The sequence below is a fragment of the Aythya ferina genome, assembly GCF_964211825.1.
Source record: "Aythya ferina genome assembly, chromosome: 6".
NCBI lineage: Eukaryota > Metazoa > Chordata > Aves > Anseriformes > Anatidae > Aythya > Aythya ferina.
The window spans coordinates 30644663-30667857 of NC_140303.1; the positions used below are offsets into that span (position 1 = coordinate 30644663).

At 43.3% G+C, this 23195-nt stretch overlaps 1 pseudogene across 1 annotated transcript; it reads right to left on the reverse strand.

Moving 5' to 3' along the window:
- Positions 1 to 49: 49 nt before the first annotated feature.
- On the reverse strand, positions 50 to 22273 carry LOC311439239 (carnosine N-methyltransferase 2-like; annotated as a pseudogene). The gene is made up of 10 exons (XR_014698915.1): positions 21868 to 22273; positions 20179 to 20919; positions 13722 to 13783; positions 12104 to 12242; positions 10300 to 10352; positions 6874 to 6981; positions 6631 to 6761; positions 5946 to 6039; positions 4877 to 5065; positions 50 to 453 (listed from the first exon to the last, which is right to left on the reverse strand). The product of XR_014698915.1 is annotated as a carnosine N-methyltransferase 2-like (transcript).
- Positions 22274 to 23195: the final 922 nt, after the last annotated feature.

Consider the following 23195-nt stretch of genomic DNA (forward strand, 5'->3'; position numbering starts at 1 on the left):
AGGGGGTGGAAGGGGAGGTTGATTGCTTTTTTCTTTTCTTTTTAATATTAATACAAAACCCTTAGGCACGCGGCTGTCTCCACAGTGTTTTAATATATTTCTGAGTACAATTCGTGTCTGATTCTGGAAACACAAATACATTTTGAATGGTTAAAAGCAAAAAATTAAAAAGTTTTGGTACAATTTTGGCATCTTTTGGTACCCATCTTTGGCTATTGTTTTAACTTGAACATGTCTTTACTACCTATGTGCACTTCTGCAAAAGCCATGCTTATTACATCACGTAGAAGCGATGGTTGATCTGGACTGGTTCTCCTGCTTACCCCAGGCATATATTCTATGAATATAGGGTGTCCTTTCTGGTGGGTCTCTCAAGGAGCCGTAATGCTGAACAATTCTTTCATGCAGCAGATTTTTCAGCAGCTGAATCTCACATTCAAATGCATTTACTTCCTACGAGGAAAAAAGCAAACAAGATTTACCGTGGTCATTCAGTAATATTAAAATAATGTCCTGGATTTTGATTTCATTTTTCTTAAGCAGAGCAGTATGCACTGCTGTTCTGAAAGGGTATGTAAACTAAGTAACAAAACACTCTTGGAGATTATGTAAAGTTTTTTACTTTACACATTTTGTAATCAGAAAATAACACCATTAATTTGAGGGAAATGAGGAAAAAAAAGATATATTTTCTATAAATCGCTTGCCCTTCTCATTGTACTTCTTATTTTGTTTGAAGTTATATCTGTTCCAGAGCACAGATATCAAGATGTGTATCAACTCACCGATCCTTATGTAAGATAACACAAAACTTACATTTTTTTTTTTTTTTTTTAAAGCTCAGTTTTTCTACTGGATTAATTAGCCTTATTTCTCAACTTTTCCAGAATGTCAACTGACAGACCATACTTTAAAAATGCCTCTGAGGACTGCTTGATATTGTAGTCATGAAAAACAATATGCAAGTACATTAACACATATGGTGCTTTCTCCAGAACTAACCTAACTACCAGAAATTTTGTAAACAGAAGATATTTTGAAAGATTCTACATTCTAAGATGCTGAAAACTTTACTAACCCACAAATTCAAACTTCATTCTATTCCAGATTTCACCCAGAAGCCTTTCATTAAAACTGACTTATCCATCACAGACTATTGCTGATATCCTCATACTTCTGAAGTTAGAAGGAAAACATTTTTGACATTGAAAGGTATACATTACAAACTAATATGGCAGGTGAGGTCACAAAACTGTTGGCACTGGAAAGACTACAATATTTTATCTGTAACACTTCTGAAGCAAAGTCAGTTGTGCTGTGTATTTCTAGAGTAGTTGGTGTTGCCACTTGATTAAAAACGTATCACCACAAATGATTCTTGGCTTTTCTCCTGGATCTTGCATCACAAATAGCAACAAGCATCACTGGTAGCCGCTCAGATAAAAATAAAATTATTATACATTAAGTGGGGTGGGCTATATAATACCCTTTAATATAGAAATAAGTTACAGACACTAAAATCTGTTATAGCTAGTATAGCTTTTTACTTGATTAAATATGCCATTATTATTTGGTAGGAAGGTGCTTTATTCTACAGTACCCAAGTATTTCCTTGAAAAAGCTGCATGTTCGTCTTTATAACTGTGAAATTAAAAACAGGCCATAAAGTCTCACTTTGACTGAGAGGTTCTTCCAGAATACGGTAAGAAATAGGAGTTCAGTGCCTATCACCTGGACACACCGGCTCTTCTGCAACCATATTCAACGAAGTGCAATTTAGAAACTATCCTTTTCTGCCACAGGGGCTGAAAAGTATTATCTGCTTGCGGTGCTCAAAAATGATCCCAATTCACAGTTTGAGGTATGAAGCCAGGCTGCACAGATACAAAGTGACTAGTTTTATCGTGATTCCAGAAATGAGTAGTAGCTGAAAAGTAATTTCTCCCCAGACATTAACTCTATTGTCCTCATTAATTATTTTTTCTTTTTCTGGTTAGATTGGAGATGGAGAAGACTGATAGTTGCCTTTCATGATTATATTACTGAATTGTTTTTAGCAGAAGACAAGTTGCAGTGGCCAATATTTAAAATTTGGGTATTTTAGCTTATAAACTTCAGTCTTAATTTTTGGGCACATTTTCTTTTCCAAGACTCCAAAATACCACCATCTGTGAAAATCTGATCACTAGTACAAGTCCTTAAAATAGCAGTAGGAATTAGGTAGCTAATTTGGGAGCCCTCATCTGGAGATGTTCTCCCAGTTTTAGCTACCAGTTCTAATGGCAGTGATCAGTAGTTTGCAGTTTTATAAAGAAATTGATGCATCATAAGGATATAATTTTAAAAATCTTCTCATCAATCCTTCTGACTTTCTTCCTCCCTCTGGATTTGTTTTAGCCTGACACTGCTTCATTTGAATTTTCACATTTTTCTTCCCTCTCTCTGGCACTTTCTTTCTTAGGATCACCAAAGCACAACAAAAAATAGTAAAAAAAAAAAAACAAAAAACTGCTGTTGGACTTCCAAGTTTGTGTGATAGAAAGACAGACAATTAAACAAACCAATTGAGAGTCTGGTAACAGATGAATAAAACATGCTTCAGTAAAAGAATCTGCCTAAGTGCAAAGTATCATTAGAATACATCTTGGCTGGAAAAGGGCTTCTTTCCTGTCAAAATCTCCCAGAGCCAGAAGAGCACTTGCAGACCACTATTACTAAAATAACCATCAAGGTGTTCAGAAAGCAGCTATCCACCTCAAAAATACAGGTTATCAAATGAAAGTCTATTTCCAAGTGCTTCAAACATAGAATTTTCTCAGCTGTAAATTCAAAAGGAAACACATGTCTAGGAGCCTTATTATCATTTGAGGAGTTATTAGAGAACAGAAATCATCAAGAGATAGCACAATAGCATGTCTGGTTGAAAAGTAAAAACCTTTTTTTTTTTTTTTTGACAAATAAAATATCAAAATAAATCCACTTCAGGCACATTCACATCCATTTTCATCAGCATTCTCGCAGGACTTTTATTGGCACAAATGATCATAGGAAGCAAACTTCATGCTGAAAGTGCTGTACCCACCTCTAAAGAGTAAGTTCATTAGGAAAGATTAATTGGGTGAAGGCATTATCTCCTCTGAGAGGTCTTTTTCATGTTGACACTTAATAGTGTTCACTCTATTCAAGCTGACTCTGGAGTGCAACTTTCCACAGTCATTCTGAATAAGTAAAACACCACACTTCTGTGTCAACTATTTTTATTTCCATTGTAAAGAAATAACCATCCCTTACTCAAAGAAAGAGACATGCCGCAGCAGAGGACAGAAAATGAGGTGCCAGAGGTTCAAAGGACACATTATATCTACTGACATGACCTGCTCAGGGAACTTATCTACGAGCATCTCAAATCAGATGCACAGGCTGGGCTTCTAAGGCCACGTTCTGCCATTATCAAAGAGCCTCAGTCACTTTTTGGGCATCACAAAGACCCTCTGCACATTTATCACTGAATAACAGCCTGGAAGAGAGATGCATGAAATCACGTTTTTTATAAGCATCTAAAAGCATTGTCTCCTGTTGACTTCATCTGACACCATCTGCACTTAGGGCTGAGAAGATTTAGAGCTTTTGCATTTGTTGTTAAAGGAAAAAGAAAAGAAACTTTGCAACTCTCTGGAAAAGGATGACTTTGATGCTGGTGCTGTGTTTCTGAGCCTGGTCTTATGAAACTCAGACTTTGCTGGGGCTTTACTCCTTTTTAAATGACATTGCCATGTGCTAATTTTATATTTGTCCAAGCACTTTAAGCAGGACAGTCCTTCTGTACTGTGATCACAGCATCACCTAAGATTCTGTGGATATTGCAATTTCCTTCTGTTTCAGGTAATATTTATCTGACATGAGAAATGTCGCAGGAATAAAATAAAAATTTAAAGAACTCAGGGTTTTCTATTGCTACTTAGCAGGCTGCACTTTATAAGGCTTTTTTAATTTATATGATTATAACAGGAGAAATGTCCATCATTAAGGTTTTTGAACTGTTTGGATTCTAAATCTCCTTTTTCTATGTTTAAGAACTTGCCCCAAATTTTCATTGCTTGAGCTGAAATTTCTCAACCTTTCTTTCATCATGACTGTATATTTCTCTGGAATGCTTGAAAATAAAGGGCATAAATGGGATGGCTTTATGCTTATTCTTTTACCTGCAAAGAAAATACAAATATTTGGAAAAATTTTACTCTGATGGAAAAATTATTCATGAATTATTCATGAAGAATGCATGGAGTGCCCAAATATTTTCTTAATTCCTGATACAAACCTCAGCAAATTTTTCTAGGCAAATATTGAAGGAAAAAGAATTTCAGCATCTGTACTTTTATATTTTGCTTCCTGGTTGAAGTTTGCTTTAATCTTTTCAATACATGCTCCAGTATTTTACTGAGCTTGTCAGTTCATTGATGAGCTGCTAACATTTTCCAGTTCCTACACTATTTTCATCCCCAGTAATGTTCATGAGTAGAGAAGCCTTAATGTGCCTTACAAAGGCAAAACTTTTAGCCCCCAAGACTGAATACAGACCGCATAAAAATCCAACTGTCCTTCATTGATAGCATAAAATAACTGCTTTCTCTCTTACCCCTATACCATGCAAGGAGAGTAATGCTATGTCATTGAAATAGATGTTCTACTAACTTGAAATAAGGATAAAATCTGCAACTGTTATATTTAGAAATAATATTTAGAAATAATGCGGTCTGGTCTTTGTAGGCATTCCTTTCACCCCAGAGCACTCACGGCAGCTTACTACGTGGTTATCCACAAGCTTGCTCCATCCAGAGCTGGGACAAGCTGTGCGGCTGACGGAGCAGGCACCGACCTGAAGACGTGCTGACCCAGCAAGGCGAGCGGAGCTAAGGCAGAGCGCTGTTATCCTGCCCGCCTGCTTGGCTTTGTTCCTCCAGCTCAGCATCTCAAACGTTTTCAGAGCCAGATCCGATCCGCCGGCTGCTGCAGCCCTCTCGTGGTCACCTCAAAGACCGTCCTTCTGCGTGGGAAAACGGCATGTCTTAAACAGCACAAAAAATAGTTAATAAATAACATATTAAAGCGAGAATAAATATATAAATAAATGGAATAGGCACTTAGGATAGTATTTCCTCCAGGTGTACATGCAGGGATACTGTTAAATGACTTGTTCAAGAATCAAAAGAGAAATTACAGCTAAAGCATTAGGCAGCAGTGTTTTAATGGGGTGCCCTGTTTCATCTCCCTGGGCTGGCACTGAACAGCCTGCTTTGAAGTGCTCATTTTCTTTGAGCGTTTATGCATTTATTTACAAAGACATGAGTAAATTTTCATCTCACTGATTTTTTTCTGAGCATCTGCTTACTGGAAATGCACCTATCTGCTCGGGAAACTGCGTGGAGGAGTGAAAGCCTAAGTGCTGTTGGGCTGGGGAAAATCTGGGGGAACTTAGCAAGTCGGTGGTTCTTCGGAGCTTGAAAAGCCAGCCTGATATTTGGCACATATATTTTTCTTTTAATTTAAACACCATGTTTCTCTCTAGTATTTCACCATAAACAAGGACTGGCTTTCCTCCAGGAGTAGCCATACTTCTCTCTAGCCAGTAATTTCACAGCAGGAGGCTTCTACAAGGTATGTAGTCATTCATCTACTTTTCATGCATGGAAGCAAGAGCACGCAGGATTCATCTACTTTTCATGCATGGAAGCAAGAGCACGCAGGCTATGTCTGTAGTCTCATCAGACATTGGGGTCCAAGACACTAAGCCCATGGTTGCATGCTCCCTGTATAATATGTTTGTTTTGTTTAATTGTGATGGAATTACTGCTACTGAAATCCTGAGGCAATTACTAGTAGCTCTCATACTTCACAGCCCTTCAAACTACCAGCAATGATGCCAAAAAATGAGACACTCCTCTTACCTGACAAAATTATGATCAGGAGTTTACCCTGGTGGTTGAGGCAACTGTGGAAAAATTTGATGGTATTAGGAGTATCTTCCACATGGTACAGCATCTGGAAGGGAGAGTTTCATGCAGCCATTACTCCTCCTGTGTGGTGCAAGAGCCCTGAAAGGGTTTAGGCCCTCTCTATAAAGCTGGTGCTTTACATGACTTCCCCATCGCTTCCCGCCCAGTGCCGCCCTTCAGGCCCAGCAGTGTTGTGGCTGCAAGATGTGTGCATCCCTTTAATCAGTTTTTAGGCAAGTTCTTCACTATCTTTGCTGACTTCCCATGGCTGAGGGCCCTGTGTGAGAGTGCAGATACAGATAGAGATGTTCACTAATATTTCCATTCAATGCCATCAGAATTATTCTGATGAGGTCAAAAAACTCCAGCTTTTGAAGTGGCAAAGCATAATTGTTGGTCTCTGTGTGATGTTGTATGTGTCTGCCCAACAGTCCTGTTTTATTACCCACCATACAGTTAAACCAGTGAAAACCAGAGACCAAAACCTGGGTGGATCAGGAATGAGGTTTAATATTTTTACAGCTGCTGCAGAAGCTGTTGTTTGCTGGAGAGCTGTGTTCATCCCCAGTCCCCCCAACATCCAGCAGGAGGTAGTGCTGAAATGTAATACTTCTATATTAAAAAAATACTTCCTTACCTGAATCATATGTATGAAGTCAAATTTCTTGTTTATGCATTTCTCTTTCACCTGTTGTTCATACTCTGAGCAAGTGAGCTAGTGCCAAATAAAGGAGACACCCTGCAGATCTGGAGCTTGATTAACTAGCTCTGTTTAAAAAGTAGAAGAAAAAAATAATCACAGAACAGCAGAACAAATCATCATACAAATCAACGGTACTGGCTGTACCCCAGGCTGTGGAGGTGGCCCAAAGAGCCTCACCTTTGTAAGCGGCCACATGCTGTGGGTTGGGCTCTATGATTTCATTGTTAATAAGGACCCCTGGATGTGCAGCCTGCAGGATCCTGATCATTTTCAAATCCTGTTCACCTATTCAATAAACACAAATTCATTTTTTTAAAAAAAAACTTGAATGGTGATGAAAGGATGACAGTGCACCTACTGCTCAGAAATCCCTAAAGCAGAAGCAAGGCATTTTCTACCTTGCACGGTGGCATCTCAGACAGTAACAGCCTTATCACGATGTCTAACTGCTTGAGTTAACATACACTTAGAGGTAAGACTAAGAACAAGGAAGATATAAGCAACTGAGCAGAAACCTACTAATGGCAATACTCTGGGTCATGGGAGAAACAGGTTGAAATAATCAAAGATCAACGTTTAAAAAAAAAAAAAAAAACAGGAATCATTAGTTTTCAAGAAAAACACAAAGTTAGCATGGGGACAGGGAGAGATTTGGAACAGCTGTGCAGCTTTGCCAATCTGTGCAGCTTTGTACTGCCCCAGGGAGGTGGCAGCTGCCTTGCCACAGGTGTGACACTGCTTGGAGCCCTGGAGGTCTGCAAAGGATTTGTTCTCTCTGGAGCCAGGCCACATGGTGCCAGCTCTAGGAACCCATTACCCAGTTGTTATCTTGAAGCCGCAAATATTCACTTATCTGTGACTTGAGCTCATGTAGGTGCCCTGCATATTTAGCTGTTGATGCTCCTCTGTCACAGTCTGAGCTCAGGAGGAGCAAGCTTCAGTCTGCCTTTCTGCTTCAGTCTGCCTTTCTGTCCTAGAAAATACCCAGCCCCTTTCGAGGTGATGCAGGTCACCCTTGCTCTCTATCAGAAAGGCTGTGATGCACCGAGTGTACAAAGTCCATCTGGTTTGTTTGGGACTATGGAAATAAACAACAGAGGTGACAGCCTTCAGCCTTCAGTGGATCTCTGTGAGGATCCTGTCTGTAGCTGATGGTGGAGCGTAAAAATAGTCCTACCCACAAAAATGTCACACACAGAGGGCTTGACATGAGATACTGCATCTTCTCTAGCCTTTTAGTGGATGGACATGTTATGAGAAAAGCTGTCATCTTTGACAGGTGTTACATTAAACTGAACTCAAGGAGGGAAATACCAGCCATGCCAGCACTGCACTGCCATCCGAGGAAGGACGTGTCTTTTGAAATTGGAGAAAGGTACCCAGCACCCCTGAGACATGTGGCAGGGGCAGTGCAGGGCTGGCCAGAGGCGCAAGGAAAGAGGCTGAGGCTGCATCCATTGAAGGCAGTTTCGTTGCTGGCACTGGTGTTACGGGTGAGCAGGGACAGAAGAGTTCCTACTCGGAAACTCTGTATTTTACTGTGTTTTTGCTGATGTACTGCCAAGGGCATTATCACCTGCTAATTCAAAGACTGGATTACAGAACTTTACAGAGTTAAAAACAAAACAAAACAAACAACAAAAAAACACATCACTTTTAAAATACCACTTTGCTGCTGAAATACACTTCTGCCACTATCAGAGGTTCCAGGGCATGGGGCAGCAATGCTCTGTGTGGGGAGCTCACATTTGGGAACCGCTAATTGCTGATGCTCCCCAGCCCAAGGCACTACCAGCTGGCCTTTAGGACTGTAAATTGATTCAACCACTTGCTACAGGGATCTTCCTTGAATGAATGGTTACATAAAAATCTTTTTTTTTTTTTTTTTTTTTCCCCTTTTCTTTCTTTGCATGGTCACCACCTTCCTACAGGTTGGATGTTTTTGTTGGTGGAGGCAGGTGGGAGCTGCTGGCTTGAGTCTGAAGCAAAGATACTGATACCTTGAAAGTCTGTGGGTAAGACAACAATTTCACATGTTCTGTGAGATCAAACAGGACATTCCCAAGATCTCCCCACAAAAAAAGAAAAGACAGGGCTCAGAAGGTGCAATAAAATGCAAAGATGTTCCCTGGGGATTCACCATTTGACGCTGCTCAGGTTTCCCCATCCACAGGCTCATGTGCCTCCTGCAGGGAAGCTGAGAGCAACAACCCTTCAGCACGAACCACATCGGGGCACTGCTGAAATGGGGGTGCAGCCCCACAGCAGCCACATCCCACCCAGTCACTCGTTGGGAGCTGACAGCTGAGGTGCTTGCACCAGCCGCAGGGAACAAGGAGTGAATGAGTAAGCATGGCCAGGATCAAGCAGCAGCCTTTTAAGATGCAGAGTGGGTCACAATCCCCATTAATAGTTCAGTCAACTAAACTGATTTCAGCCGTGTGAAACCAGAGTCCAAGCCTGAGAAGGTCAGGGATCACACATGACCTTTCGCTCGGTGCCACACTGGCTCACTCCTGTGCAGCACGCACAAGTTCAGCTCAGGCAGCCTCGGCACGCTGCAGGGTGCGAGCCTGTGCCTCTGCCAGCTTGCCTTAGGGCATTTATTTCCCATTGAAACTTCTTCTGAAGAGGAAATAAGGAAAAATGAGGGCACTGTAAAGGGTTCCCCTTTCCCTTGTGCTTTCTTGGAGTCAAACAGAGTATCGGTTTTACATTACTTAATGAGAACAGAGTGTAATTGAGAACTGAATGATTTCTTCCTCCTCACTCTCTTATATGCTCCAACATATTCCCAGCTGGAGAAAACAATCACTGCTATTTTCCTCTTACTCAGGAAAACAATCAAAACAAGTGAGAAAAAATCTTTCAATAGAAAGTATTAACACTTATAATTCAGTTGAAAATACTTTAAAACAAATTCAAAGTCTGACAAATCAAACTGCTATTTTTTTTCTCTATTTTGTATTTCCTCCCAGTTTCCCTAGGAGCAAAGCTGCATGCTTTTTTTTTTTTTTTTTTTTTTTTTTCTTTCCCCTCCGAAAATGCATTTACAACAGCTTTAAGGTTATCTCTGCCAAAAGATTTTTCTTCTCTGGGGGCAGTGGAGATTTCCATTTGCAGTTAAATGCCACATGTCACCAGATAAAAACATTAATAACTTTTAAAAAGCACATCTTGAAGGAGCTGACAAAGCCCCATGCTAATGGCTGTGGCCAGCCCATGTTCATCTCTGCTGGTTGAGTACCACCTGCAGCCAAACAAAGCCCAGCTTTCACCTCTGCAGACCCTGAAGGCAATGCACAATGTGGGGATGTGCCTTTGGGTGGGAGACTCTAAGACATGACCTTTGGGTGGAACAAATCTCAGGTGTCTGTAATTCCTTCCCATGAGGTTTGAAGGTGCTCTCCTACCTAACCTGGAGGACTCCTTGCTTTCAGACATATAGTCAGGAGAGAGTCATCAAGAGGAAAGTATGTCCGTGACAAATACTGTTATTAATGCTTGAGTAATTCTCCCCATTGCCCAGAACCTGGGTAGAGCTTTCCCTTGCCCCTGGGGACCCCCGTTCCCCAGCATCAGCTGTGCTGTTCAGCTTGTTACCTGTGCTGCTCCCCACGCCCAGAACATTTATCGTGGATTTTCTATTGCCAAGGCTGAAATTACAAGTACACGCACGTTACTCAACCACACTGTGTCACACAACTCTGTGTTTTAATTCTAATATCCTGGATGCCACAGTGGCCCAGGAATTTTACTGAGATGTGCCACGTGAATTGAGATGAAAATTCGAGCATCACAGTGGAGCACAGCTATAACTTATTTTTGGCAGGATCTGGCCCTACGTAAGCAGGCTCATATTTTAAAAGTACAGTAGGCAGCAGGATATAGTGTTTCTGTTCCCTTGCCAGAGTTTTCTTCAAACTGTGGTTGGCACCATGCAAAAACAACCTCAAGAAAATCTGGGGTGTGGGGTTCCCTTTGCAGGGAGTGAGGCTGTGCGTGGCCAGGGCTGTGGGGACAAGGTGAGCTGGGGTACACCTCTCAGGAGACAAGTCAGGTTTTCTGACATTGGCTATAAATGCCTAGAAAAAAATGAAAAGTTGGGCTATCCATGTGACTGTAAATATTCTCTTTTCAATATTCACCTTGGCTTGAAATTGGGAGCAAAGGTCAGAAACTTCAATAATTTTTACCTTAGAAAAACTACTTCAGATACAAAAAATAAAAATAAAAATAATGAGGTTGTTGGCAGTGCATTTCATAATAGCCTGGCTCGAGGATGAGCTTCCTGGGATTGAGGCTGCTTGCTGCTCTACATGGAAATACTTTGTGGCCTTGTTCTGCCTCAGGCATGGCCTGTGCAGAGGGACTGAGTTTCCCATATGAAATCTCAAGAAACACCACAGCAATGATTCAAAAGAGGGGACAGAGTAGGAAATCCTGGGGGCTGTGAGCAAGTCAGGGAGCCTTGGCTCTAGTGAGGGCTGGAGGTGTATTGTTCCGGGATTAAAGATGTCACGGGTGGAAGATGGAAGCTCAGACCAACCCCAAATTAGAATGCTACTAAACTGCAATGTTTCATATTGGTCCAGCAAACAGTATTGGTTAAAATTCACATAAGGAAATGCTGCATTTAATTTTTCCCCAAACAATTTCTTTCTTTATTATTGCTTCTATTACTTTAGATAGCTAGCTAGAGAGACAGACAGATATAGATACAAGCATCTGAAGTTACGTGCCTAAGTGTTTTTCTCAAAGGAGAATACAGTTTCTACAGCATCCAAAAATTATCCAGACTTGAAAGACTTTTCTTGTGGTTTGGATCTAGCCTGTTCTGAAACTATCTGCAGTCACACAGGCTTAATATGTTACATCAGTACTTCACAAAACTGATTATCATTTGGTACTTCAGCAATGCAAATCGACTTAGGATAGAAATAAGGAGGTCTTAGGGGATTGAGAAAAGCAAGAATTAGTCACTAGAATAGAATTAGAGATGTGTTTCTGTTTGGACTGATGTGTGATGAAGTCCCAAAAGCAGGCATAGAGCACAAGAGGGAGCTTTCTTTTGAAGAAAAAAAAAAGGAGGGGGAGAAAAAAAATCCAAAAATCATTAATCCTTTGAAAATCAACTAATGAAAGCAGATGGACATGAAAATAAGGTCTTGATTCTTTCCCTAACATAAGCTGAGAAGCAACACAATGTATTAATTGAAATTACATGTACACTTGAGACATTAAACCGAATATCCTAAAGACCACTGTTAAGGGACTTAAAACTGAAAAGCGTTGAAAGTTCATTCACGCCCCAGAAAACCCTTAAACATGTTTGCTGACCCTTATGCACAGGTTGCCCTCCCCAGATAACAGATGGCTTTCACACCTCGGTGGACGCGCTCCTTACCCTGCCATGATGTGAGGCATTTCTTCCTTGTTGAACTCATCCATGCACTGGTGCTCTGTCGAATGATCCAAAAATGACTTAAAGGCCTCTACATACTCCTCATCCATGAGACTTCTCATGGAGGGGACCACATATAGCTCTTGAGAAACAAATATGAATTGTGTGTTAGTGACTTCAAGGCAAATGAAGGATCGAAACACTTACCTCGTGGAAGAAACCAAACCAAACCCAGCCCAACCCAACAGAAGCCAGAGATTTGGGAGGACACGGAGCCCAGGAGCCATCCATGCAAGCAGGCTCACACAAAAACTGTCTGTGTGTTGACACTAAAGGTGTGAAAAATATTCTTTGATGCCCCTTGACACCAGTATATTTGTTAAGTCACCATCAGTACTGCAGGTTGCCCTTAGGAAAATGGCACCGTTATTTCCTGAAGATGCTTACCTGGATACGACTTGATTTGCAGAAAGGGAAGTGACTGAAGTACTAAAGGCAAAGAATGAGAAGGCAATTGCTCAGCAGGTCCAGACCTGGAAGGGCTGTGGCTCTCGCACATGCTGGACAGGATAAATGAAACCGCCAGCTGCTGGCACACTTGCTCTCGGGGTGATGCAACACAAAAATGCACACCTGCAGCTGAAGCAAAAATAGTTACACTGTGTGCCTCATTTCCGACTCTCGTTGGCGTGGGACAGCAGTGCTCTGCCTGGTAAGTGAATTCCCTGCTGGAAGCTTCAGCTCGTGGCCATGAGGGCAGATGGCAGCATTTCAGCTGAATGGGTTCATGCTCAAGTGCAGGCCACCGAGACTAAGAAGATTTGCAGCTCTGAACAAAGGCCCAGGGCAACTCAAGAAGATGAAAGCAATTATTGCAAAAACACAATTTCTTGCAGTCTCATCCTAACAACGGTGCTCCTGCCAGGGCACAAGCTCTGGCCAGCTGCTTGGGTCTGAGGAGCAATGCTAAGACTAGGACTTGAGGCTCACCAGAATTTGCTATTCAGCTGACTACTGCCTGTGGGGACTATCACAGACAGAAGACTGCAGTAGGGATTCAGTGCTAGTGCCAGCCTCAACATCTGAGATCGGCGTTAAAAAGGTAGTGTTCAGAAAGAAAAAAAAAAAAAAAAAACAGCTTTTCCTCCTAAACAAAATTAGAATGAAGGACAGGACGGGATTCAGCAGAGCATCTTCATCCTCATTTTTGCCTTTTGAGGAGTTGCTTATTGATATTCTGCTTTTTGTTGCTACTGGTAAAAAAGACTTCGTATGTGTCATACAGGACTGTGCAATCTTAAGTGGACACCTATGCTCTTTCCAAAATCACATGTCCCTGGCTGCTGTTTTTCTGCAAGGTATAAATGGTGATCCAATGTCTAGCCCTATTGGAGGAAAAGGTATCAATATCTAACCTCAGCACTTTGAACTATACCCTAGTGTATATGGGACATCCCCTGAACTGTATTCAGTGTAGTATCCTGTTTTTTTGTTTGCTTGTTTGTTTTTTTTAACAACTTCCAACTCTGTTTCCAAAACAAGATATATTTGTAGTGATAGCAAGTGGAGTGGGTAGTTTACTTTGATCTCCTTTTCAGTTTTTGATTTTTCTCCCAAATACCTGAATTATCGTGTGGAGCTGCCAGAATCTCTGCTTCAAAGTTCATGCTGGGGAACCTATTCCTGTAAGGAAAGTATAGCACTTCAGTTATTTGAAGAACCTGTACGCTTTTATGAAGCTGCATTGAAAATGCAGAACAAAGGGAAGATACTCCAGGACAAATTGTCCTTGCTCAATAATCAATAGTGTCTGTGTTCTTTTACTAAAATAAAGTCAGAACTTCTTGGTTAGCTGATCACCCAGAAGTGTCACCAATGGAGTGGCCACCTGCACCACTGCTTGTCTGAGATGTGCCGTGGAAGCTTTTTCTCCCTCTGAAGAATCATTAACCAGTCAATACGGTGGAAGGCATTAGATTAACTGATATTACACACTCTGTGAAGCCTTTAATCATGAATGGAGTAGAAGAAATAACAGTGAAATTAGGAAAAGGCTATAGTGAGCTTCAGCATCTGAAGTGCATTGATTGGCCCAATGTTTCAGTGTTTGTTTTGCTTTTGTTTTTTAACTTCAGTTTTTCCTGGATGCAAATGTTACTTGGGTGAATATTAGAAGACATAACATTCAAAGGGCAAAAGGCAAAGAAGCCATTGTACCATTACTATTTTCATTCAGGTATTGTTTTCATTCCTAATATAGGTTTTTGATTATTTTTTGTGCATGTGAAGATTTCCAGCAATGAAGTCACATCTTCATTTTCCTATGATAATGTGCCACATCTATGAAATAGGGATGATACACCATTTCAGGAAGGTAAGAAATGAAATTGAAGACCTCGTTTCTACAAAGAAAGTTTTAACATGAATCTACCTATGCAAAGTCATCTTTTACTTAGGAGTGATATTCCTGTATAACCTCAGTTTAGCCATATTGCTGCTCCCAAAGCTTTGTCATTACAAAATGCTTCATGACAAACAGTCTGCAAAAGTGGTAAGCAGCCCTCAACTCCCCTCTGCCAGGGAAAATCTCTCACATGAATAGGAAACAAGCCAGGAGGTAGAAAAGAAAAATGGGAGTCTTTTAGTGGAGGCTTTGAACCACAAATATACAATGACTGTGCTAGCAGGTAGCATGGAAATGGGTGCGTGTGAAAATAACGCACTGCTTTGGTCAATGAAGAAGAGACTAAAGTGTCCCAGAATACTTGGAGACGCTGGGGCAGTGCCAGAGTCCTTCAAGAACAGTCCGTTACAGGAGATCATGGCCAAAATCCTGTAGAAAGAGCTCCCCTGACTCCCATAGGCAGATCAAGGGTCTCAGTTCTACCATCTTGAACTCAAATCTCCCAGAAAAGGCCTTGCAAAAGTTCAGTAGTAATGAGCCTGAACTTAGCCTCCCTCCATGAGCTCCAGCTTGGCTGCAGGCCAGTCCCTCAAATTTCCACTCAACCCTCTGACCTCATCCGTCTCTGCATGTCAAAAGAGAGGACTCTTTTGCCCTCTCTGCTGGCTGAACCGAGCAAGATGGTTTTCAGAATAAATCTCCCATTAAAATGCTGAGAGGTGGCATGGTACCCCCTGCACAGAGATGGTCCGGGGACACGTACTCCATTTCTGACTGGTCAAATGTTTCCAGCCATCCCAGGAGACCTGCCAGGTGGCCTGGACAGACTGTGCAGCACAAGTATTCACCAAGAAGGATGATGCCAAGTTAATTCTTCCACTGAGGTTTTCGGTGTTTCTCCCCGGGCAGGGTTTCTAAAACTGCTTAATTCTTGTTGCTGGTAAGGTGGAACACCCTTACTTATCACTGGGAATAAATGGACATTCTCCATTCTCTGGACATACAGATTAAAAATAGACTTGACTGTAACAATTTGTGCTGGAGCTGTCCATCCCACGGCTAGTCCAGGACTCCGAAACCTACTGGGAGCACTAAGCACAGCAGCCAAAGGCTCCCTCTGGCAGCAGTGTGGGCAGAGGCACAAGGAGCCTCCTGCTCCTGCCTCCCTGGGGGCTGACTGAAACCCCAAACCATGAGCCCAGAATCTCTCTAATTCCATCACCACTAAACACAGAGAATCTCTCCACAAAGCCCCCGTCCCTCCCAGGACATGGGCACAAGTGCTTTCATTCCCAAATCACATGCATCCTCATGTTGCATGGGGACGCCCTCCACAAACCCACATAGCTCTTCATCTTGGGGGCCGGCTCCATGGTTGGGGCTGGAGTTGGGGTCTCTCCTCCACCTGGCTGCACGTGTGTGGTGGCAGCACCGTGTGTGGGTGCCCGGGTTCGGGTATCCTAGGTGAGCATTGCCACCGGTGTCCTGCTCTGCACCAGCTGCTTGCTCAGCCTGCAGGGATGCTGGCGGTAGCCTCTTGCCCGGCACCTGTCAGGACAGACAGCGTCATTTGAGTGAAAATGGGAAACCCAAGCCCTGTGCGAGCGGTGACATCCCCGGTGCCGTCCTCCCTCACAGAGGATGACAGGGGAAACGCTTTGGCAAGGAGCTGTGCTGTTTTTAAGGGGGGAAAAAAGGGACAGATTTAGACCTTTACAACTCCAGTGGAAGTGGCTGAGGGACATCAACCACTACCAAGCAGACCCAGGGGCTATTTTATGCACTTTTTAATTTGCTTTGAACTCTGCCTCTCCTTCGTGCTGGCTGCCCCAGCCCTGCTGTGCCTCCCACTGACATCCCCAAAGAGGGGGCACAAGGCAGGAGCAGGGTCATGGGGACATGGGGAGGGGATGCTGGGTGGCCAGGGGGACTTGCTAAACCACAAGACCCTCTCCCTGAGCTAGTGGCATAAGGCACATAAATCCTGCTCACTTTCTCAGCATTCACCCCAAAAGCCCTGCCTGCCCCACCCCGAGGCACTGCGCTCAGCAGGCTGGGCACCCCGCAGCCTTACCTTCCTGAAGCAACAGGGAACTGTGGAGAAACCTCCAGCATCTGGGAGCTGCAGGGTGCTCGGAAAGCTCTGTGTGGGATCACTGGAGGCTAATCCGCCCCGTTCCCACCCCATCACCCCCCTGCCTGCCACCAAGCCTCCGGCATTAGCGCACAGCAGTAGCCTTTGCTTCACGGCACGGGGGACAAGGGCACCTTGTGCACAGCCTTGCTGCACTGCCAGCCCTCAGAGAAGCTACAGCTTTGGGGGCTGGACCCTTGGCACACTGTGCTTTTGGGTGTTTTGGCAAGCTCCTGACTAAATCTGTGCTGAACTGCGTGTTTTGTGCAAGTAGAAGGGTTGGGGTTTGGGCCCTGAGGGTTGCAGGGGTATGATGACTAAAGCTAAGGGACGCCTGCTGGGGAAAAAAAAAAGGGGGCACTGTTTCCCTACATGCTGCAGCCAGTATGGGAGCTGCTGGCCCTGCAGGAACAGGTCAGCCACTGTTCCTTAGGATTTGATATCACCCACAGTGTGCCATGCCCCCTCAGTGTCCCCTTCTCCATCAGCCTGCAGAGACAAGGCTCAGACCTGTGCCTCCAAATAAGTGCATCTGGTTACTTGGAAATCCCTGATCGATTTGCCATGGCATGTCACCCAGGCTGAGTTTGGGCTCATGTCATGGCTTGTTGAGCCACTGGCCTGAGGTGAGATGCACTGGGGACTCACCCCACCTCCGAGATGCAGCTTCAGATTCAATTGGGATGCGATGGGACAGGCGGCTGGGGATGCAGAGAGCATAGTTTGGGCACATGTTCCTCATGTGCCTGCTCCCAGTGCCCTTGCAGCTTGTGGATTCAGTTTGGGACTGACTAATGTTAGAAAATAGGGTTTAGGTAATCTGTGCTTTGTTCCAATCCAGGTCAAGCACATACACCTTGATTGCACCACTCCTTAGTGCTGGGCAACAGCTCTACCCAGAAAAAAAAAAAAATAAATCCTTTTTTAAATCCCAGTTTTCTATGCCCTCTTGATTCCCAAACATTTCCACCTGGGATTTTTTGATATTCTGTTGTTGCTGTTATTGTTTAGAACTGTGAAGATTTAAAAAAAAAATACATCATAATCTGGCCAATTTCACTTTGGTGAGTACATGGAATTTCGATGAATTTATCTTCTAACATTTCGCAGCGATCAGCTTTTAGGATGATGAATGTCAGGAAGGCTCTCAGCATTTTTACAGAGCTCCTCATGGTATTTTTAGCCTATTTTTAAAAATCTCTTAACTCTGTTTGGAACAATTGATTAAGTTCCATGTAAATACAGCTTTTATTTTATTATGAGCAGAGCTCTTTTCTTCCTTAGCATTTTTTTTTTTTTTTTTTTTTTTAATGGAAGTGTTTTCATCAGGTAGATATTTTCTGTTTTCTAGACAAAATTTCTAAGGTAAACCCATCAGTTTTTGTATTCTCCTAAGTGAAGGTGCACACGTTATTCTACATTAGGCAAGATCTGGTGCAGAGTAAGATAACTAGCAATTCTGTAGTTAATAACAAGATTTCTCTTTATGGAATAAGTTTTATTTTGCACCAATCCTATTAAATATTTAATAGATTCCAGGTAGAATCAAATCTTGGAGTTTAAAATGCAGTATATGTGTGTGCAGATTTTTTCCTATGGGGAAAAGAATATGACTTCTGATAAGCACTGAAAAAGCAAAAGAAGTACTGGTTGTAAGAGGCAGTTATCATAATCCACCTGGGCCCTTGGGGCAGTACAGAGCCCTGAGCTTGAGCAACAACCCATCAGGTTCTGGCTGAGTTAAAACCTGTATTTTTGGGAGCTACCCAAACTGGATTTAAACCTCGATTAGGACCACAGTTAGACTTTAGTTTCAGTATTTTCTTTGTTCAAAGAAACACAAACATATCTCAGTGCCTCTGTTGGTTGATCTGGATATTAAAAACATTTTCTCAGTTTACAATGCTTCTCTCATTTGTGTGGAAAAACATCTGGATGGGGTAAATACTCATTTACTCATTACATACTTTAATGCATGGCAGCAGCATGTCCTGGTCCTTGTACTGCAGCAGTGCCCACCCGTGTGATGCTTACAGAAGAGGCAGGGAGCATCGTACTGGGGGACCAGCAGCATGTGCCCATGCTGGACGGGAAGAAGAGACACCCTTGTGCCTGCCCTGGCTTTTGCAGAGGGAGCCTCAGGGCACTCCTCCCAGAGAGTGCCCCTTTTCTGGAGGAAAACAAACCCATCCATTCTGCAGGCAGCCCCTGGGGCTTACTTCGGAGAAGTGCCTGCCCCAGTGGCGTTTCATTTCAATCTATCTCCCCAAAAAACTGAAGCTTCTAGGTCTGGAGATCATTTTTTTTCTAACACAGCCCTTCCTGCCTTTTCATTAAAGTCTGGCTGCTGGTGCAGTTCTTCCAGAGCTTTTAAAAAACCTTTTTTCAGACTATTTGACTAGAGGTCATATCTCATGTAGCTGTAATTATAGAGCTAAGGCGAGGGCAGAGGGGGAGTCTAATGTGACCGCCTCCAAAAAGGATATTTGATTCAAGGTGAAGACCAGCTTTTGCTCTACAGACCATAAAGCATTTAAAAAATATATCTCTGAGAGCAGAGACAGTCATGGTGAAGTGTGCCTTTTACCCTCAGTAGCTCACAGGTCTTCAACGGGGAAAATATGCTCAGAATTTCAATTTCCACGGCTGTACTTGTGCTGCTGCCAGCCTGGAGCAGCTGGAGACTGGGGAAGGGGCTGCTCACAACACTTCATCGGCAGGATTCAACACATCTGACACATGGTGCCCCAAAGCAGGGCGTTTTCAAACACCAGTGTACAGATGTGTAAAGGCTTGCCAGTGGAAGAGCTCTTGGCCCTGCTTCAAAGTCAGCTGTGCAAAAGGTAAGGCTGTGGAGACTGAGCCTTGAGAAACGCTCCTTGAGCAGGGTTTCTGGTTCAAGAGAGCCTGAAAATATGGCACATTTATGGGAAGTTGGAGCTTTTATAGCTGTATCACAGAAATACAATGCATCTGGGAGCTTTGTCTCAGCCCAGCATTTCTGATACAGGTATAGCAATGTGCTTCATCATTTGGCAGGTTGCAAGGCATTAACAAGCAGGGGAGAAAATGTCCCCACGAAAGGTCCTATGGGCGCTGGATTTATTTTGCCGAACAAGAGCGACCTGCAGCCACTAGATGGTGGTGCAAGGACACTTTTCTGCTCTTCCTCTTTCCCTCGGCTCTTCCTTGGTAGTGCTTGAGGCGGCCTTTCCCAGTAACACGGGCTGCTGTGGTCTTTGCTTTTTCTTCTTAGGTACTGACAGAGGTCATTTGGAAACATATCACTTGCTGACTTTCCATCCTGTGTAGAGCAGGCCTCAGGCAACAGTTACGACGTGATTACTGCTGGCAGAGTATTTTTCTCTGCGTCACGGCTCAGCACCGGGAAGGGCAAAGGACTTGGCTTTCAGTTTGCGGATTAGCCTTCTTTTATAGGCTGTGGAAAGGAAAAGTACTTTATATTGAACACAGTGGGGGAAAAAAGGGTTGTCAGGAAAGAGGTAATCTCTGAAAATGGCCATAGTTCGGAACATTTACCATGGAAAAAAGTCAGGAGATTTTCCTCAGGCTCAGCAGTCAAATCTCCAGGCAATTTTTTCCTCCTCCTGTGAGACTGGCGTTTGCCCTATGAATAAGAAAAGAAACACGGTCAGAAAGACTGGTTTGGCAGCGGCACAGGCAGGGTCAGCCCTGGTCTGTAGGGCACATACGGAATACGGGGACACACAGTGCACGAGGGCCCCTACATGCACCAGCCCTGGCCTTGGACTGCTGCACCGAGCACCTGGCATTGGGATGCTGGTGCTTTCCCAGCTCCCAGAGTCAGGTGAATGGGAAAAAGCTCTCCTAGCATGTTTTTAATGGTAAATTTCCGGCCATTGGGATATGATGGGGCACCCTAAAGATGACTCATAGAATCCTGGGACCATAGAAAAGCTCGTGTTGGAAGGGACCTCAGGAACCACCCCGATGCTTTGAAAGAAGTCCAGGCACAGGTTCATTTAAAGGCAATTTTGTGAAAGCTTTCAGCAGCTGGTGAGTAGGGGAAGGGGAAGGGGAGTCAGAGTGCCTCGGGCTGAAAAATCAGCTCCGACAGGGACTCTGAGAGAAAAGGCTTTGGTAAGTACCCTAAAAGCAAAATAATCTTGTATCAGAATGATAAATCTAGAAGACCGGGAGAAGCATTCACATATTTAAGTGACGAACTGTCCTTCTTACCCACTATGCCTAAAGCACGCAGATAAAGCCATCAGTTCAGAGCAAGCCACGATTTCAGAACTGGGGGGCAGAAGGAGAGGAAACTGCTTTGTGTTTCAAATTGCTTCTCCATGAGCTGCTGAAAATTGATCGCTAGGTTCCATTAAAAAGAAAAAGAAGTGCTGGTACTTTTTTGGGGCTCCCCACTGCCCCACGTCGCCCCCAGCCCATCCCTTGTGTGCTGCAGGTGAGTCCTGCCTGGAGCTACCTGTAGCTCCAGCAGGGACTGCAGCAGCCACATCGTTTTCCTCTGTATGTCCCCCCCACGCTGCTTAGCAGTCTCCTCATGGTGACAACAAAATGTCTGTTTTCCAGGAAACCATTTGAGCGTTATGGATTAGCCATGGTAGGCACTCGCAGACCTCCATAAAGCAGGTTGACACGCTCTCCGGTGTATTACTAACTCGGCTGAAAAATTGATCAAAACTGATAGAGTTGCAGGGCCCTGAGTCCCTTTACAATCTGCCGCTGTGCTGCTCAGCTCTGGCAGAGGCAGCACAGCCAAACTGGGTGGAAACTCCTGCCTTTATGCACCTTAATCCTGCCCTTGGCTCTGCACCATGGCAAGAGCTGTGGTCCCAAAATGGGTGATGTGCAGGATGCGCCCCAACAACCGCTGCTCCTCCTGGGGCCAAGCTCCCCATGACTCCTTAGGAGAGACTGTGTGAATTACAGAAATGTCTGAGAAACTTATAATTGTGGGAGTAAGCTTCATGAAGGAAATCCCTGCAGCACAGGAGCTGCAAGCCCCCGGCAAAATACTTTTTCTTTTCCTTCCTGCCTCCTGATGGCTCCCCTTTTGCTACCTGGGATTATTGGTTTCTGGGAGCAGAGTCTGTGTTTTCTGGGGTATTTGTGCTTTATTTCATCTCAAGATTTACTGCTCTTTGGGAAGGCAGACAGATATCCATTCCCCAGACATCACCTATGTCCCAGTCCTACCAAAACTCTTGCTTGTTTTCTACTTACAATTTGATTTTCACTGGAATCCCAAGTAAAGACTGAATAGACTGGTTTAAAGAGCTTCCAAATGAGATGGCAAGGATACAGAGGATAATAAGATAACCTAGAAAGGATCAGAAGTGGAAGAGATAAGAGTTGAAGAGGCACTCACTGCCAGTCCTAACACTAAGGATGCAACCAGAGCCAAAATGGTCTTCGGTGCTCACTCTCTGGTGCTCTTTGTACTCATGGTACAGCTTAGAGATTTCAGCAATGTTATTTAAACATGTCTTTGAAGCAATGTCAAACTATTAATATATATATATACACTTACTAGAGGCAAATTTGCCTTTGTGGGCACTGACACAACAACAGGAGATGATGTCCTGGCCCCTCCACATGTCCTTGCTCTCCCACCCAGCCTCAAAATCTCATTTCCTTTTCCCCAAGCAGTTTTTGAGCTAATTCCCCCAGCAGGGGCATGACCACTGAACTGGGAGGTGGGGTAGAGCCCAGGCAGGTGTGACAGATCATGACAGGACCAGCACCAAATGTCTCAGGAAAATCAGTGCTCAGCTCTGGCACCTGCTCCTCCTTAAATAATACATTCGTGGGTGAGCTTTCCTATAGTGAGGATGTTTGCCATCTCAATTTCTAGTATCAGGTATAATGAGAAAAATTAAAATTCAGGTTTTGTTACCAACACTTTAATTATCCAGTGTTATCAAGTTGTCACCAGGCCTTTAATTATTTTTCAGTTTATACCTATGATTGCTTTAGTGATGTTAAGGTAGATCTGCAACTGTAATAGGAAATGTCTGAGTTCTTTATAATGCTGAGGATTGTAAATGATGAAGTTAATAAAATTCACTCATCTCCTGTGCCATGAGCTATCATCAATACAGTGTTCATCTGCAGCTGGCATGCTATTTAATTATGCCCTTTTGGTACCAATAAACACTTAATAATATATTCAAAATGAGTAAACAGGATATAATGCTGTCCGTGATTTTGCATCTACTTAGAGATCGGGCACAATACCATAAAGCCTCACTGCCAAACCATCTCAGCAGTGGACTTTGCATTTTGGACACAGGCATGACGCGGGGAGGTTATTAGTGTGCAGGATGTATGTGCTCAAAGCACCTGTAGCACTCTGGAGATGCAGCAGAGGTTTCACACATGATTAACACCATTTCTGTATAGTTACCATTGTTTACAGATGTTGTAACTTTTACCAGGCCAGGCAATTTTAACTCAGCAGAATATGATGCAAAGAATGAAACTTTGATTACAATGATGAAGCTGGTATGGAAACTCTTACAAACCTTGCTAGAACAGCAAAATAAGGAAAT